The sequence below is a fragment of the Phoenix dactylifera genome, chromosome 4 (assembly GCF_009389715.1).
Source record: "Phoenix dactylifera cultivar Barhee BC4 chromosome 4, palm_55x_up_171113_PBpolish2nd_filt_p, whole genome shotgun sequence".
Classification (NCBI taxonomy): Eukaryota; Viridiplantae; Streptophyta; class Magnoliopsida; order Arecales; family Arecaceae; genus Phoenix; species Phoenix dactylifera.
In genome coordinates, this window is record NC_052395.1 from 10,018,377 (window position 1) to 10,036,115 (window position 17,739).

General features: G+C 56.6%; 1 long non-coding RNA gene across 1 annotated transcript; it reads left to right on the forward strand.

Annotated features, from left to right (window-relative positions):
• Nucleotides 1-311: 311 nt before the first annotated feature.
• Nucleotides 312-15,896, forward strand: LOC120110464. Its single transcript, XR_005511459.1, has 3 exons — nucleotides 312-693; nucleotides 789-905; nucleotides 15,589-15,896. It is a non-coding gene; the product is annotated as an uncharacterized LOC120110464 (long non-coding RNA).
• The last annotated feature ends 1,843 nt before the right edge of the window (nucleotides 15,897-17,739 follow it).

Here is a 17,739-nt window from a genome sequence, read left to right on the forward strand (position 1 = left end):
GATCCGACCTGCCAATCCGACCCGTGTTCGACCCGCCATAAACATTTTTGGGTTTGGCCTAAATAGATTCGGGTCGTAAACAGGTTGCCCGTTTAACCTGTTTATTAATTGGGTCGAATATAGGTTTTACATGTCTGACCTGTTTAACCCATATAACCCATTTAACTGTTGGGCTGATAGAAGATAAGGGCCATAACCCACAAGGCCCGGGGCCGGCCCAACTCCCCGCCGCATGGCCTGCATCGCACTGAGAAGTGAAGCCCAACTCCCCTTGACCCGAATTCAAATTTTCACCGTGAGGTTTCCTTAGGGTTAGGGACATAGGGTTTGTCCAAAGCGCCGCCGAGCTCTCTTTTCGTCTTCCCTCAGTGTCCCTCTCGGCCTCTCCCCTCTCCTCTCCTCCGCCTCCGCCCTCTCCTCCCCCTTGCCGACTACTTCCTCCTCCCCATCGACGGCGACTGCGGCTACATCACGCCCCCTAACCCCTGTTTCCTTTTACCCCATGATAACAAAATAAAAGAAAAGAAGAAGAGGAAGAGGAAGAAGATCTCATCTATTCCCGCTCCTTGGGATTTCTTTGGCTCCCGTTGCCTTTCCTCTCCCTCTTCTGTTCGAAGTCTTCCACGCATGTGAGCTATTTAGGGTTCGGGTTCGATCTCATCTACGCGAGGTCGGATCCTCTGCTCTACTAAGGTAAGAAAGACCCATCTATTTAGGGTTCGGATGGTTGATAAAGCTTTGGCATTTTGTCATCTTAAGCTCATTTATTTGGGATGCTTCTGCTCCAGCATGAAGTTTAGCTCAGTTACTTGGTGATCCAAGAGATTCTCAGGAAGGTGGTGGAGGATTCTCATTTGTTTTATTGGGGAGAATAGATCTCATCTACCATGAGGGGATCTGCAGTTGTAAGTGTTTTTGTTACTTCTGCTCTTTTCTTCTTCTTCTTCTTCGTTTTGTAATTTTTTTCCCGTTTTTGTCTGGAGATATGGAAGGATCTAATGATGTACCGGTCATCTAGGATTAATGATGTACCTTGTGTTTTCATTTCTTATTGGAGTTGATTCATATTTTCTTTTGTAGTATAGAAGATGAACAGATTTGTGTTTGTGATCCATTATAGATTAAAAGAAGGGTTGGTTCACCCCCCAAAAAAATAATGGATAGGAAAGGAGATCTGTTCTTCTTCTTCTTCTTCTTCACAGCCCATCAAAAATCATCTCTTTGATATTGGGAAACAAAGATATCAAGTTTAAGTATCAGCAAAAGCTTTCTAACAAAAAGCTTTCTTCTTGAAAATATCAACCATTTTTCTTGAATCTGTCCCATGGTATTCTCTCTGGTGAAACAGAGTGTGGTATATGTTTTCCAGTTATTTCTTTGAAATTTTCTGTGATTGTTTTTCTTCTATTCGTTCTCTCTTTTGTTTTCTTTTTTGAACACAGAATCTTGTATTAATTCTGAATATTAATATTTTTGAGTAAATATAGTGCTTTATATTTGACGAGATTTTCACTGCTGTTCTTTGGAGCTGATTGATTTCTGTTTCTGAGATTTTATTTCATGAAGTCAGTGTTGATTGCATGAATGCATCCAATGTTTTTTCTGGTGGTGTCTTTGATGTTCTTTGTCTTATCTGGTTCTATTGTCACTGTTCTTGGATGGAGCAGATTCACGGTTGCTTGATTTCAGATTCACTGCAGCAGCTAAAATCAGTTAGCAAAAATCATATTAGGGTTACATCAACTTTCGTGCCGCTGTACTTTTTTAATTTACATAGTTATTAAAACACTAAGATGTTACTGTCTCTTGATTATATATATGTCTAGTTTCTTTGTATATTATAGTGATATTTCAAATAATTGAAGCTCTAATTTTGTGAAAATATTACAATTTTTTGGTGTAATTTTTAATTTATTTATGTGGCATCGTTATTTGGTGTTGTTACGGGGGAACTTAGCCACCACGCCCCACGTGACCGGCGCGCGCGCCCAGGAAGACTACGGCTGCCCCTTGATCCAGCAATCCGACCCCGAGTCGACAATCTCTCGACAACGACAGACTGTTCCTCTGAGGCACGCCGCGGCCCCCTGCTCCACTACTCCCTGCAACGGCCGTATCCGGCGCTGCCCCACGATCCCCTGTAACAGCCGTACAAAGTGGAGCTCCACTATGCCCTGCCATGGCTGTACCCAGCGCTGCCCCACGACGCCCTGTAACGGCCATGTCAGTGGCAGCCCCATCGTGCCACACGATGACGAATCCCCGGAAAAACCCCCCAGCCTGATATATATGAGGCTGGGGGGAAGGGGGAGGGTAAGATATATCTTCCAGAGTATCAACTCACCTGCTACCTTCTCCTCCTCCTTCTCCTTCGATCTCCTCTGACTTGATCGTCGGAGGGCCCCCACTACCCCGGTGGTGGTGCGAGGCTTGTTTACAGGTTTCACGGCGGAAGGCGGAGCGCAACCAAAGCAACTCAAAGGGAACCCCGTTCACACCGCTGTGCCAATCGTTCTCGGTTTGGACCACCAGCAACAGTTGGCGCTAGAAGGAGGGCCCGGATCTCAGAGCGATCGTAATGGCACGGCGAGGTGGTCGTGGAGCTTCCAATGCTTCCGGTCGCGGGGCCTCTCGCGCCACTGGCCGGGAGGCCGCTGCATCCCCAACACGCTCTCAGCAACACTCCACCGCCCCACCACCCATTCAGATGGTCGAAGCCGCCCAGTTCGACCAGCTAACCCAGCAGGTCCGCACCCTCGCGGAGGCGGTGCAGAATCTGCAGGGTGCGATGTCCCGGGCGCCGCAGCAAACTCAGGAGCCGCCGCTGCCTGAGCGTTCGCCTGTCTTCCTCAACCCGCGTTCCTTCCTCTCCCATGGGGAGGAGCGCCGGTGCGAGGAGGATTCTCGAGCACGCTCCATTCTGCCGGGACCTTGCCACCGGAGCTGCGCGGGGTACGAGAGGCGGGCCCGGGCGCGTTCCCAGACCCCCCAGTCCTCGAGGAACCCGCGCTCCAGTCGGTCCCCCTCTCGCCGCTCCTTGTCTCCCACCCGCCGGTCGCGTTCCTTGGACCGGCGGGTGGACAATCTCCACCGACAACTCCAGGTCCTGAAGGGCCATTCCAAAGATCCCTTCGCCGACTTAGAGATCTCCTCCCAGCCGGCGCTCGCCTCGAGGATCCTGCGGACCCCGAATCCGCCGGGGTTTAAAATGCCGGCGATCGAGCCCTATGACGGGGCGGCGGACCCGCGGGATCACGTCGAGAGTTTCAGGACCCTTATGCTCCTCCACGGAGCATCAGATCCCCTTCTCTGCAAGGCTTTCCCGGCAACCCTCCGTGGCCCGGCGAGGGCATGGTTCGCCGGGCTGGAGGCTGACTCAATCCGGTCCTTCGACCAGTTCACTCGCCTCTAAATCACTCATTTCGCCGTCAGTAGCCGGCGGCGACTGGTCTCCGACTCCCTCTTTGATGTCCGGCAAAACGAGGGAGAAAGCCTGCGAGATTATCTTACCCGCTTCAACAGGGCTACGTTGGAGGTCCGGAACCTGAGTCAGGAGGTAGCTCTTTCAGCCCTGAAGTGTGGCTTCCGGAAGGGCAGACTCACCTTCTCCCTGGACAAACGCCTGCCGCGGAGCTTTCCAGAGCTGTTGTCCCGGGCGAACCAGTATGCGGACGCCGAGGAGGCGGCCGCCCACCGGAGCAAGGAGGCCGCCGAGATCCCACAAAAGCTTGGGAAGAAAAGGCGGAAAGAGGCACGCCAGAGGAGGAGCCCGACGCCCCAGCGTCGGCGCAGAAGCCCGACGCCGGCGAAGAACCACGGCGCCCCACGCCCTCGTTCTCCGCCCCGATGTTTCAACCGGTACACCCCTCTCCTGACTCCCCGGGCCCAGATCCTTATGGAGATCAAGGGGCGGGAGGACCTCCCGGCCCCGAGACAGATACGAAGGATCCCTGGAAAGAGGCCCTCCCGGGCGTACTGTGAGTACCACCGAGACCACGGCCACGACACAGAGGACTGCTTCCAGCTTCGGGACGAGATCGAGGCTCTTATCCGTCGGGGGCGTCTCGGTCGATATGTGAGCGACCGACGCCCCCCCGCAGACCCGCGTCCGGCCGACCCGGCTCCTCCGGAGCCTCGGGAGCAGAATCGACCCGTTGCGGGCGTGATCCACACTATCACTGGGGGCTGCTCTCGGCCCGTGGGGAACGCAGGAGGCTCGACGGAAGCGTCAGGGACGGCCGTCGTAAAGAGGCAGAAGGTCGGCAATGTAATCACCTTTTCTGATGAGGATGTAAAGGGGGTTCAGACTCCCCACGATGACGCCATGGTAATCTCCCTCACTATGGCAAACTATGATGTAAGGCGTGTTCTTGTGGATAGTGGAAGCTCAGCTGATATTTTGTTTTACGAGGCCTTCCAAAAGATGAGCTTGTCCAGACAGTTGTTGCACAAAATGTCCACCCCCCTCGTAGGATTCACCGGTGACGCTGTCCCGGCGGAAGGTGTCGTTGAGCTGCCTGTGACTGCGGGCGTCGCACCCGCAGAAGCCACGGTGCGACTCGGGTTCTTGGTCGTCCGTGTTCCCTCGGCCTAAACGCTATCCTCGGGCGACCCGGGCTGAACGCCCTTCGCGCGGTGGTCTCCACGTACCACTTGCTCATGCGGTTCGCCACGGCGGTCGGGATCGGAGAGGTCCGAGGTGACCAACCGACCGCACGGCAATGTTTTCTAGCAACCCTCAAAGGAAAGAAGCCCGTGGAAGCCCTAAGCGTCGAGTCCCTTGATGCCAGAGACGAGGTGGCCTTGCGGCAGGGGGAGCCGGCCGAGGGGGTGGTCGAAGTCCCCCTTGAGGAAGGCTGCCCCGACCGGGCGGTCCGGGTCGGCGCCAATCTCGACCCGGGAGCTCGGGCCCGGTTGGTGGAATTCCTCCGAGCCAATACCGATGTATTTGCCTGGTCGGCGGCCGATGTACCTGGGATCGACCCAGAGGTCATTTCTCACGCCCTCAACGTCGACCCGACCCACCGACCAATAAAGCAGAAGAAGAGACACTGTGCCCCGGATCGGATCCGGGTGGTCGACCAGGAGGTAGACAAGCTCTTGGAGGCAGGATTCATAAGGGAGGTAAGCTACCCCGAGTGGCTGGCAAATGTTGTACTTGTCCGGAAGGCGAGCGGGAAGTGGAGGATGTGCGTCGACTATACCGACCTGAACAACGCGTGCCCTAAGGATAGCTTTCCGCTTACGCGAATAGACCAACTGGTCGACGCGACTTCCGGATATCAGCTGCTGTCTTTCATGGACGCCTTCTCCGGTTACAACCAGATAATGATGGCCCCACAGGACGAGGAGAAAACTGCCTTTATAACAGACCGGGGGCTGTACTGCTACAAGGTAATGCCCTTCGGTCTGAAGAATGCTGGCGCCACTTACCAGCGCCTCGTCAACAAAATCTTCAAAGAGCAAATCGGCCGGAATATGGAGGTGTACGTGGATGATATGCTGGTGAAGAGCCGCCATGCAGACCAGCACATCGTGGATTTGGAGGAGACTTTCACCACCTTGCGGAAGTTTCGCATGAAGCTGAACCCAGCGAAGTGCGCCTTCGGCGCTTCGGCCGGGAGGTTCCTCGGTTTCATTGTCAACGAGCGGGGTATCGAAGCCAACCCGGACAAAATCAAGGCCATCCAAGGTATGTCCCCTCCGACCAAAGTAAAGGAGGTTCAGGAGCTCGCTGGAAGGGTCGCCGCGCTTGGACGATTTGTGGCAAAATCGGCCGAACGCTGCCAACCATTCTTCAAGGTGTTAAAACGCCCGAAAGACTTCCTCTGGACGGCCGAATGTCAAGCAGCATTCGACCAGCTCAAGGAATACCTGGCGTCTCCTCCCCTACTGTCCAAGCCGCAAGAAGGGGAGATGCTCTACCTCTATCTGGCGGTCTCCCCAACCGCGGTCAGTGCGGTGCTGGTTCGGAAAGAGGCAAAGCTCCAGAAGCCTGTGTACTACATCAGCCGGGTCCTACGGGATGCCGAGACGCGGTACACGAAGGCTGAAAAGATCGCCTTCGCGCTGCTGACCGCGACCAGGAGGCTTCGCCCCTATTTCCAGGCTCATTCGGTCACCCTCTTAACCGATCAACCACTACGGCAGATCCTCAGCAACCCCAAGAATGCGGGACGACTGGTGAAGTGGGCAGTAGAACTCGGTGAGTTCGACATTCGCTACCAGCCTCGACCCGCCATCAAGGCCCAGGTGCTCGCGGACTTCCTCGCTGAGTGCACGGTGCAGGAGGCGGAACCTAGACCGCCTGAAATGCCCAGCCTCGACCTCCCGATCTGGACGCTTCACATCGATGGGTCGTCGAACCCCGAGGGTGGAGGGGCCGGGCTGGTCCTTACCAGTCCTGATGGAGTGATAGCCGAGTATGCCTTCAGGTTTGGATTTCCAGTGACCAACAACGAGGCGGAGTACGAGGCCCTAGTCACGGGACTCAAAACTCACCAGGGAGCTCGGCATTCGGCGTTTGAAGGTCTTCACCGACTCCCAGCTGGTGGTCGGGCAGGTTCGTGGGGAGTTCGAGGCCCGGAGCCCGACCATGCAGGACTACGTCCGGAAGGTGCAAGCACTCATTCCCGACCTCGGCAGTGTCGACATCCAGCAGGTCCCCAGAAGCGAAAATGCCAGGGCCGACAGGTTGTCCCGCTTGGTGGGCACAGAGGCGCACAACTTGTCGAGGGCAATCTACCTGGAGACCCTGGATGCCCCGAGCATCGACGAGGCTGGAGCGGTGATGGCGATTGATCCGGAGCCGTCTTGGATGGACCCGCTCGTCGCCTACCTCGCCGAAGGGATCCTCCCTGAAGACGAAGGTCAAGCTCGGCGACTTGTCAAGAAGTCCGCCCACTACGTACTCTATGAAGGGAGGCTGTATCGGACCTCGTTCACCGCCCCCCTCTAAGGTGCCTCCGCCCCTCGGAGGCGGCCTACATCCTCGGCGAAGTCCATGAGGGCGTCTGCGGATCGCACTTGGGGCTAGGTCCTTAGCGCACAAGATCATGAAGCAAGGCTATTATTGGCCTACCTTGTTGGAGGACTCGAAGGATCACGTACGGAAATGCGACGCCTGCCAGCGCCATGCCAACGTCCAGAGAGTCCCTTCTGTCCCCTTGGCACCAATCACCGTGCCCTGGCCCTTCGCACAGTGGGGAATGGATATCCTCGGACCATTCCCCGTCGCTTCAGCCCAGCGGAAATTTTTGATTGTTGCAATCGACTACTTCACCAAGTGGGTGGAAGCAGAGCCGCTGGCCACTATCACGGAGGCGCAAGTCCGGAAGTTCGTGAAGAAAAACATCATTGTCCGATTTGGGGTACCTCGGGTCCTCATCTCGGATAATGGTCGACAGTTCGACAACAAGCATTTCCGTGACTTCTGCGAGGAGTTCGGGATCGAGCATCGGTTCACATCTGTGTCGCATCCGCAAACCAACGGTGAGGCCGAGGTCACAAATCGGACAATCCTCCAAGGAATTAAGGCGCGAATCGGTCGGACGGGGCAAGCTTGGGTCGAAGAACTCGAGAATGTCCTTTGGGCGTATCGGACCACGCATCAGACCCCTACCGGAGAGACGCTTTTCAGCCTAACCTATGGCACGGAAGCGGTTGTTCCCGTGGAGCTCGGACTCCCCTCGCCCCGGGTGGCCGCGCACCGACCCGAGGCCAATTCGAAGCAACTCCATGGAAACTTGGACCTCTTGGAAGAAGCAAGAGAAATGACACAGGTTCGGATGGCGATGTATCAGCGGAGGGTGGCCCGATATTATAACTCCAAGGTCCGACCAAAACTTTTCAGAATCGGAGATCTGGTGCTAAGGCGAGCCAAAGCATCTCAACCCGCGGAAGGTGGGAAGCTGGCGCCAAATTGGGAAGGCCCGTATAGGGTTCGCTGGGTAAACCGACCTGGCTCCTACCAGTTGAAGGCCCTAGATGGTCGAGAAATTCCGAGAAGCTGGAATTCCGCTAACCTGCGGGTGTATCACCAGTAGAACGACAAAGCCAGGAAGACAGTTCGAAAAATGTACAATTCTTTTCATTTCAATAATTCCTCGTTACAACGGTGTGTTCGTGTGATTACAAAGAATTCCCAGAGGGGAATTGGGGAATAAAGAAAACAAGGAAGAGGTGGAGACTCCGTGGAGCCGGAGATCTGGGATCCCGAACCCTCCATCCGAAGCAGCTGCAATCCCACCGGGCGTGGGTGCTTCTCCCCGGAGGCGCCATCAACGCCTCACGCAAAAGACAAAGAGCCGGCGCGGACGAAGAAGAAGTGGACGAAGGGGGAGTTCCCGCTACCTCCAGAGGAACGCCACCTCCAAGGGATATTCCGGTCCTCCCCAGGAGAAGGGGAGGGAAGGAATACAAGGGAGAAGAGCGCGAGGAGGCGCGATCCCGGATGAAGCGTCTGGCGCAGAGCTCAATCGGGAGGCGGGGCTGAAAGGAGGGGGGATGTGATCCCGGATGAAACGCCTAGAGCGGAGTTCCGCCGGGGAGAACCTCCTTGTTGATCCCAGATGAAACGGCTAGTTGGCGGAAGTCGCGAGGGGCGCGCCTCCCGTTCCTCCGGCGGGGGTTTCCCAGCCACACGCCGGAGAGAAGGTCCACGATCCATGGCAACCTGAATAGCTCCGGCTTGGCAGGCTCCACCGCGCCTGCACTTATATTTATAGCCAAACTGTGGCCCCCCGGTCGTTCTGATGCGGGTGGCTCCAATAAAGGCGGGCGCACCGAATCCGGAGCCGTTCCAGCTCTCGAGGCGTATCCTCCCACGATCTCCTAAGCGTCGTTCTCCTTAATTGCATTCCTCATGCAGGACACTCCGGGCGGTGTGTATCCCACGGCCCACGTATCTCCACTCGCGCCCAGGCCGCATCCGCCTCGAAGAACGCGCGTATCGCGGCCGCTTAACTGACACTCCTTGCAAGCAGCAACTGGCGATCCGATTTCCCAGGTAACGCCTCAATTAGCATTTAATACCCTTCTGGTGTTCCCCAGGCGACGCTTGGAGAAGAGGAGAAACACGATCGTAGCTGGCCACGGAGAAATCCCGTCGAGCGGCAAGCGACAGGCGCGTGGCCAACGAGCGGAATTTCCCGAGGCTCGGCCCTCGGATGCCAGGCTAACCCGATGATCATCCCGGGAGCAGACTAGCCTGAAGCCCCGACCGGTCGCCTCGGCTTGCGCCAGCCTTGGCCGACCAACGAGCGGAATTTCCCGAGGCTCGGCCCTCGGATGCCAGGCTAACCCGATGATCATCCCGGGAGCAGACTAGCCTGAAGCCCCGACCGGTCGCCTCGGCTTGCGCTAGCCTTGGCCGACCAACGAGCGGAATTCCCCGAGGCTTGGCCCTCAGATGCCAGGCTAACCCGATGATCATCCCGGGAGCAGACTAGCCTGAAGCCCCGACCGGTCGCCTCGGCTTGCGCCAGCCTTGGCCGACCAACGAGCGGAATTTCCTGAGGCTCGGCCCTCGGATGCCAGGCTAACCCGATGATCATCCCGGGAGCAGACTAGCCTGAAGCCCCGACCGGTCGCCTCGGCTTGCGCCATCCTTGGCCGACCAACGAGCGGAATTCCCCGAGGCTTGGCCCTCGGATGCCAGGCTAACCCGATGATCATCCCGGGAGCAGACTAGCCTGAAGCCCCGACCGGTCGCCTCGGCTTGCGCCAGCCTTGGCCGACCAACGAGCGGAATTTCCTGAGGCTTGGCCCTCGGATGCCAGGCTAACCCGATGATCATCCCGGGAGCAGACTAGCCTGAAGCCCCGACCGGTCGCCTCGGCTTGCGCCAGCCTTGGCCGACCAACGAGCGGAATTTCCCGAGGCTCGGCCCTCGGATGCCAGGCTAACCCGATGATCATCCCGGGAGCAGACTAGCCTGAAGCCCCGACCGGTCGCCTCGGCTTGCGCCAGCCTTGGCCGACCAACGAGCGGAATTCCCCGAGGCTTGGCCCTCGGATGCCAGGCTAACCCGATGATCATCCCGGGAGCAGACTAGCCTGAAGCCCCGACCGGTCGCCTCGGCTTGCGCCAGCCTTGGCCGACCAACGAGCGGAATTCCCTGAGGCTCGGCCCTCGGATGCCAGGCTAACCCGATGATCATCCCGGGAGCAGACTAGCCTGAAGCCCCGACCGGTCGCCTCGGCTTGCGCCAGCCTTGGCCGACCAACGAGCGGAATTCTCCGAGGCTTGGCCCTCGGATGCCAGGCTAACCCGATGATCATCCCGGGAGCAGACTAGCCTGAAGCCCCGACCGGTCGCCTCGGCTTGCGCCAGCCTTGGCCGACCAACGAGCGGAATTCCCCGAGGCTTGGCCCTCGGATGCCAGGCTAACCCGATGATCATCCCGGGAGCAGACTAGCCTGAAGCCCCGACCGGTCGCCTCGGCTTGCGCCAGCCTTGGCCGACCAATGAGCGGAATTCCCTGAGGCTTGGCCCTCGGATGCCAGGCTAACCCGATGATCATCCCGGGAGCAGACTAGCCTGAAGCCCCGACCGGTCGCCTCGGCTTGCGCCAGCCTTGGCCGACCAACGAGCGGAATTTCTCGAGGCTCGGCCCTCGGATGCCAGGCTAACCCGATGATCATCCCGGGAGCAGACTAGCCTGAAGCCCCGACCGGTCGCCTCGGCTTGCGCCAGCCTTGGCCGACCAACGAGCGGAATTTTCCGAGGCTCGGCCCTCGGATGCCAGGCTAACCCGATGATCATCCCGGGAGTAGACTGGCCTGAAGCCCCGACCGGTCGCCTCGGCTTGCGCCAGCCTTGGCCGACCAACGAGCGGAATTTTCCGAGGCTCGGCCCTCGGATGCCAGGCTAACCCGATGATCATCCCGGGAGCAGACTAGCCTGAAGCCCCGACCGGTCGCCTCGGCCTGCGCCAGCCTTGGCCAACCAACGAGCGAATTTTTCGAGGCTCGGCCCTCGGATGCCAGGCTAACCCGATGATCATCCCGGGAGCAGACTAGCCGAAGCCCCGACCGGTCGCCTCGGCTTGCGCCAGCCTTGGCCGACCAACGAGCGGAATTTTCCGAGGCTCGGCCCTCGGATGCCAGGCTAACCCGATGATCATCCCGGGAGCAGACTAGCCTGAAGCTCCGACCGGTCGCCTCGGCTTGCGCCAGCCTTGGCCGACCAACGAGCGGAATTCCCCGAGGTTTGGCCCTCGGATGCCAGGCTAACCCGATGATCATCCCGGGAGCAGACTAGCCTGAAGCCCCGACCGGTCGCCTTGGCTTGCGCCAGCCTTGGCCGACCAACGAGCGGAATTTTCCGAGGCTCGGCCCTCGGATGCCAGGCTAACCCGATGATCATCCCGGGAGCAGACTAGCCTGAAGCCCCGACCGGTCGCCTCGGCTTGCGCCAGCCTAGGCCGACCAACGAGCGGAATTTTCCGAGGCTCGGCCCTCGGATGCCAGGCTAACCCGATGATCATCCCGGGAGCAGACTAGCCTGAAGCCCCGACCGGTCGCCTCGGCCTGCGCCAGCCTTGGCCAACCAACGAGCGGAATTCCCCAAGGCTCAACCCTCGGATGCCTGGCCTAGCGCCGGAAGAATTTCCTGAGGCCTAACCCTCGGATGCCTGGCCTAGCGCCGGAAGAATTTCTTGAGGCCTAACCCTCGGATGCCTGGCCTAGCGCCGGAAGAATTTCCTGAGGCTTAACCCTCGGATGCCTGGCCTAGCGCCGGAAGAATTTCCTGAGGCCTAACCCTCGGATGCCTGGCCTAGCGCCGGAAGAATTTTCTGAGGCCTAACCCTCGGATGCCTGGCCTAGTGCCGGAAGAATTTCCTGAGGCCTAACCCTCGGATGCCTGGCCTAGTGCCGGAAGAATTTCCTGAGGCCTAACCCTCGGATGCCTGGCCTAGCGCCGGAAGAATTTCCTGAGGCCTAACCCTCGGATGCCTGGCCTAGCGCCGGAAGAATTTCCTGAGGCCTAACCCTCGAATGCCTGGCCTAGCGCCGGATGAATTTCCTGAGGCCTAACCCTCGGATGCCTGGCCTAGCGCCGGAGGAACTTCAAGAGTCAGGAGTCGGCGAGGCGCTACCGAGAGTTAAAAAGAGGAAGGATGAAAGTGAAATGAGGAAACACTCTGTTTGCATTAACTTTCGTTGTACCAGGGCCGAGACCCATACAACATGGCAAAACGCCAACATACAAAGAAAAGAACAAAGAAAAATACAGAGGGTCAGCTTGGAGGAACCCCTGGGTCGGGAACGGCGAGCACACCCGCAATGGGTAGGGAAACAGTTGGAGAATCAGCAGGCAATGGCATCGAAGGGGAGTCGAGGAGGGAGACCCCACTCAGGTCAATTTCGGGGTATCTAGCGGACACCCTCGCCAGGCCTTCATCGAAGCCTAAGACAAAGGAGTCGGACCCCGCGTCCGACATGTCACGGATGAACTCGGGGGACTGACGATAGGCCTGTACCGCCTGACGCCCGATTTCCGCACTCTTCTCGGCCAGCGCCGCCTCCGCTCGCTCCGTAATCTGAGCTTTCGCCTCCATGACCTTCGCCACAATCCGGTCGTCCGCCTCGGAGGAGACCCTCAGCAGATCGGCCCGAGCCTCCATGTGCTTCGCCTCGGCAGCAACGCGAGCAGCCTCAGCCTCCTCCAGGCACGAATGAAGCTCCTGGTTGCTCGCGCGGGACTCCTCCAAGGCCGATTCCAATTCGGCCAGCTTGGCTTCAAGAGATCGGGCTCGGTTGCGGGCGTTGTCGGCTGACTGCTGGGCCTTCTCCCACCTCTCCCGGAAGTCGGCAGCCTTCCGGGACTGCTCTTCGGCCCGCTCCTCCGCCTTCCTGATCTCGCCTTCGAGACCCGAGGCAACCTTGAGTTGCTCCTGAGTCTCCAACAGTTGCCTCTCGAGGGCGGCGAAGCCGAGTACCCGCTCTTCGGCCACCTGGAGCCTCGTCTCGAGGTCCCTGGTCGTCCTCCCTGCCGCAGCCTGGCCTCCCTCCTCTACAGCTTTCAGTCGGCTCTCGGCCCTCGCCAGAAGCCTCGCCTGTTCCTCGTGGCTTTCCTCCAGACGGATCATGTACTGGGCGAGCTAAGAGATAGGAAAAATGAGGGTGTCAGGCGGGGATCAATAGAGCCTATAAATGACGAAAGCGGCCAGAAGAACACTCACCGACATGAGACAGACGCAGCTGGCAACTCCGACGTCAGGGATCCCCATCTGCCGGACCCGCCTACGGTCACTCTCCAGCAGCACCGTCTCGATGAGGTTTCGGGCGCCGGCAAAAGTGAAGGCTGACCCCGACTTCGCCCCGGAGCCGGACGGTGATTCTACGGCCTTACCCTTACCCATTGCTTGGGGGAGAGTCATGCTGACCGTGCTCGGGGCGGGGGCCGCTCCAGAAATCGACAGGGTCCCGCTCGGCCGGGGCCTCGGCGCGCTCCTTCTCGTATCATCCGAAGCGACCGAGTCGAAGGCCAGGCTGGGGACCGATTGCGTCCGACCCGGCCGTCTCGGGCGCGCCCGGGTGACGCCTCCGGAAAAGCGGTAGTCTCATCACGGAGGGCTGATACGGCGTCAACTGTCGGTCCGAGCCCGCGGCGCCCCCCTGATCGGTGGGTCCGGACCCGTCTGTCGGCGTCGGAGTCGCCTGCTGGCGGGACTTCTTCGCCGGTGGGACCCCGCTCGGAGGAGTCCGTTTCTTCCTCCGGACCGCTTCCAGTAGAGAACCTGGAAGGCCGTCAGGATACGCCATGAGTTCGGCACCAGTTGCGTCGGCGCCACTCTTAAACCCCGAAGCACCTGCACGACTAAGTCCGAGGGGGGAAAGCGGAACCCAGCCCGAAGGATGTCCTCATTGATGGCGACCTTCCCTGGAGGAGGATGGGACATCCTCTCCTCAGGCCCCGGGAGCGTAATGTTGCAGGCTTCGGGAAGGTGGTACCGGGCCACGAACCTATCTAGGTCTTCAGGGACCAGCTCCGACTGAATGCGGTCCGCCCTTACTTCGTCCATCCCTAATGGCCAGTGAACCTACGGTCAGGACGGGGTCAAGAGGGGGGAAGGCACCGGAATGACTGGAGTACACTAACACGAAAGGAGAAAGTACGAAGAGCCCTAAATTGAAGAGTGGGGCAACTCACCGGAAAGGAAGGAAGAACGGCTCCGAGAGCGTCAAAGGAGGAGCGAACGAACAGTTCGGCGGCAACGGCAGCGGCACAAGGGAGAAACTTGAAGATGCCTGTGAAGAGAAAGGCGGCCGGGGGAGGGCCCCCCGGTTAAATAGGTGGAAAGGCGGGTGACGCCTCGGTGACGCCAGAGGACGCCTGGCTGCCGAAAGTTTGTTCGCGCCCCAAAGGCGAATCGACGCCATTAAGGAAGGATGTCCGCCGAAATCCGCAGACCGCCAGATCAGCGACAACTGCCATACGCCATAAAGAAGGCGGGAAGCTCGGAGCGCGCGCGCCTTTCCGAGGGATGGCGGCAATTTCGAAGCATCACTCCCTTCACCCGTTCCCCTCCTGGTTCCAGGCTCGGGAGTGGGGGGCTACTGTTACGGGGGAACTTAGCCACCACGCCCCACGTGACCGGCGCGCGCGCCCAGGAAGACTACGGCTGCCCCTTGATCCAGCAATCCGACCTCGGGTCGGATATCTTCGGCTCCGCAGCCCGACCCCGAGTCGGCTGCCCCTTGATCTAGCAATCCGACCTCGGGTCGGATATCTTCGGCTCCGCAGCCCGACCCCGAGTCGGCTGCCCCTTGATCCAGCAATCCGACCTCGGGTCGGATATCTTCGGCTCCGCAGCCCGACCCCGAGTCGGCTGCCCCTTGATCCAGCAATCCGACCCCGAGTCGACAATCTCTCGACAACGACAGACTGTTCCTCTGAGGCACGCCGCGGCCCCCTGCTCCACTACTCCCTGCAACGGCCGTATCCGGCGCTGCCCCACGATCCCCTGTAACAGCCGTACAAAGCGGAGCTCCACTATGCCCTGCCATGGCTGTACCCAGCGCTGCCCCACGACGCCCTGTAACGGCCATGTCAGTGGCAGCCCCATCGTGCCACACGATGACGAATCCCCGAAAAAACCCCCCAGCCTGATATATATGAGGCTGGGGGGGAAGGGGGAGGGTAAGATATATCTTCCAGAGTATCAACTCACCTGCTACCTTCTCCTCCTCCTTCTCCTTCGATCTCCTCTGACTTGATCGTCGGAGGGCCCCCACTACCCCGGTGGTGGTGCGAGGCTTGTTTGCAGGTTTCACGGCGGAAGGCGGAGCGCAACCAAAGCAACTCAAAGGGAACCCCGTTCTCACCGCTGTGCCAATCGTTCTCGGTTTGGACCACCAGCAACAGGTGTATTATACTGTATAACATTTCCGAATATGCTTGTGTACCTTGTTTTCTTAAAACATTATAAATTCAACCATGATCAAGAAGCTTGAAATGAATCATGATCATGGATTTGGACTATCCACTTTGTTACCTTTAGTTGTTGTAGAGTCACGGATATCCATCGTGTTTAGTTTGAACTGATGACGTTGAATGATTCTTTTCTTTGCTCCTATGCAGGGACATCGATTGAGCAAGGAATTGCCTACGTGGTGATGCTAGTGGCCTTAGTCCTCACCTATCTCATCCACCCCTTGGATGCTTCATCACCCTACAAGCTCTTCTAAGACCATGCATGGACTGAATTGACGGATTTGTTAGGGAAGGGAGCAGGCATGTTTAATTGGATTGGTTGTTCATTTTGTTTGAATCTGTTGTGGTTTGGGATTTGAACCTCTGGTTGTGGCAAGTTGGTTGTTGAAGAGTATAGGCTCTTCCAGAAGATATGGAGCAAAATTTTAAAGGACCAATGCAAGCTTTTGATTCTGCTACTGTTTACAGCGTGCAGTGACCTTAATGTGTTTCTTATGATTGATGCATGGCGTATTTAAAAGAAATCTATATACTTTAGATTAGAAGCTCCTACTGACTTGGGTTGTAATGATAGTTGATCAGTTTTCTGCTGTCTATCATATTAATTTCCCTGCAATGTTTGCTTTTATAATCTAGTGATTCCAACATATGCATGCATTCGCTTGTCAGGATATTGCTTTCGCCGTGGATGATTGAAGTTGTTAGCTATAGAATTATTCTACTGGTTCCTTTCTGCTGGCATAATCTGGCTAGAACCTTCCTTACGGCAGATCCTTGTTGCGCCTCTTTTGCATTTTGTCTTTGATACTTAATAAATTCCTTTTGTCTAGGTGTTTGGATGTCTTTGTGAAGTATGCATAAACCCAAAAACTGTTGCAAAAATTGTTTTAAAATAGTCGTATAGCAGTAATTGAATGGGCAGCTTACCTGATTTTTATTCATTATGTCTATATGAAATGGTAGCATTAATGGACGACTATTCGATTTAGAAAACCGGTTAAATGGATTAAACAGGTTAAACAGGTCGGGTTGAGTTGGGTAAACAGATTAAACGGATCGGATCGGATTACATATTTATTAAATGGGTCGGGTTCATGCTATGATTTTCTGACCTGTTTAATAAATAGGTCGAGTTTAGGTTTATGATTTTCTGACCCGATCCGTTTATATCCGATCCGACCCGATTGCCACCCCTACCTGCGCCCCACCAATACTGCCCGCTGCCCATGCGGACCCTGTACTATCGAGCTTTATTTGGTCATCATTGCACGCCAAGTCAGAGCAGATAACAATAAAATGGGCTCATCTATATAAAGAGATAATCCAGAGGACCTCAGGTACGTATGTAATATTACTCACATAGACCACTCTCTGCTGAAACTCTCTCTCTCTTCCACGTTGTTGCTTCGTTATTCTAACTTATGCATTAGAGGGTTTCCTATCAGAAACTCTTCAGCAAGTGAATTCCTTGCAGGCCATCTTCGGAAGAACGTAGCATCCGACGCATCAACCAGCCTGCTCAGCCCGCCTTCAGCCGACCCAGGGTTGTTTGGGCTGCACTTTTATCTCGGTCTAAATTCATCGGCAACAGATATATTAAAATTGGTTGCATCTCAATATGCTAGCCCTAGCATGACTTGGGGCAGGAATTGCGGAAACTTGAAGCTAAATCAAAATGTATATGTGGCTTGAGAGACAACTTCTCTACCCCCCACCCTTATAAATGACCATTAGGGGTAACATTTCCAACATCAACAAAGTTAAAAGCCTTATAGTGCTGCACATCTCTTTTTTCAGAGGAGGGCCGTTTTTTTATTTTCCTGGAGTTTTGGAAATGTGCCTTGTAGTGTTTGACAATATTTCCATCATCTTTATAGTTAGCAAATTTTTTTTTTAAACATTTCACAGAGATTGATGCACCTCGGAATAATTTCCTGCGACATTATTGGTGCACTACAACATGCCATTCTTGCAGGTTACTCTTCTCCGGCCAGCGGCAATGCCGATCAGTCCAAAAGGACACAATAATCCGAGTCTGACGGGGACGAGACCTTATTGGATCTGCAGCAATCCACTTTTGGAATTTAAAACTCTCGTGTCCCGCACTCGTGATCTTACAGCAGCCGTCCGATGCAATGAACTCTCCATCCCTCCCATTTCATCTAGACCCCACGTGGGAACGTTCGGGTGCTTTTTTATAGAAGTCCTATGCATCGCTTATACCGAGAACGCGTTTCATCCTCGGGTCCACCGTCTCTCTCTTCTTAGCGCTTCCGCGCCCCTTCGCGCCGCTTTCCA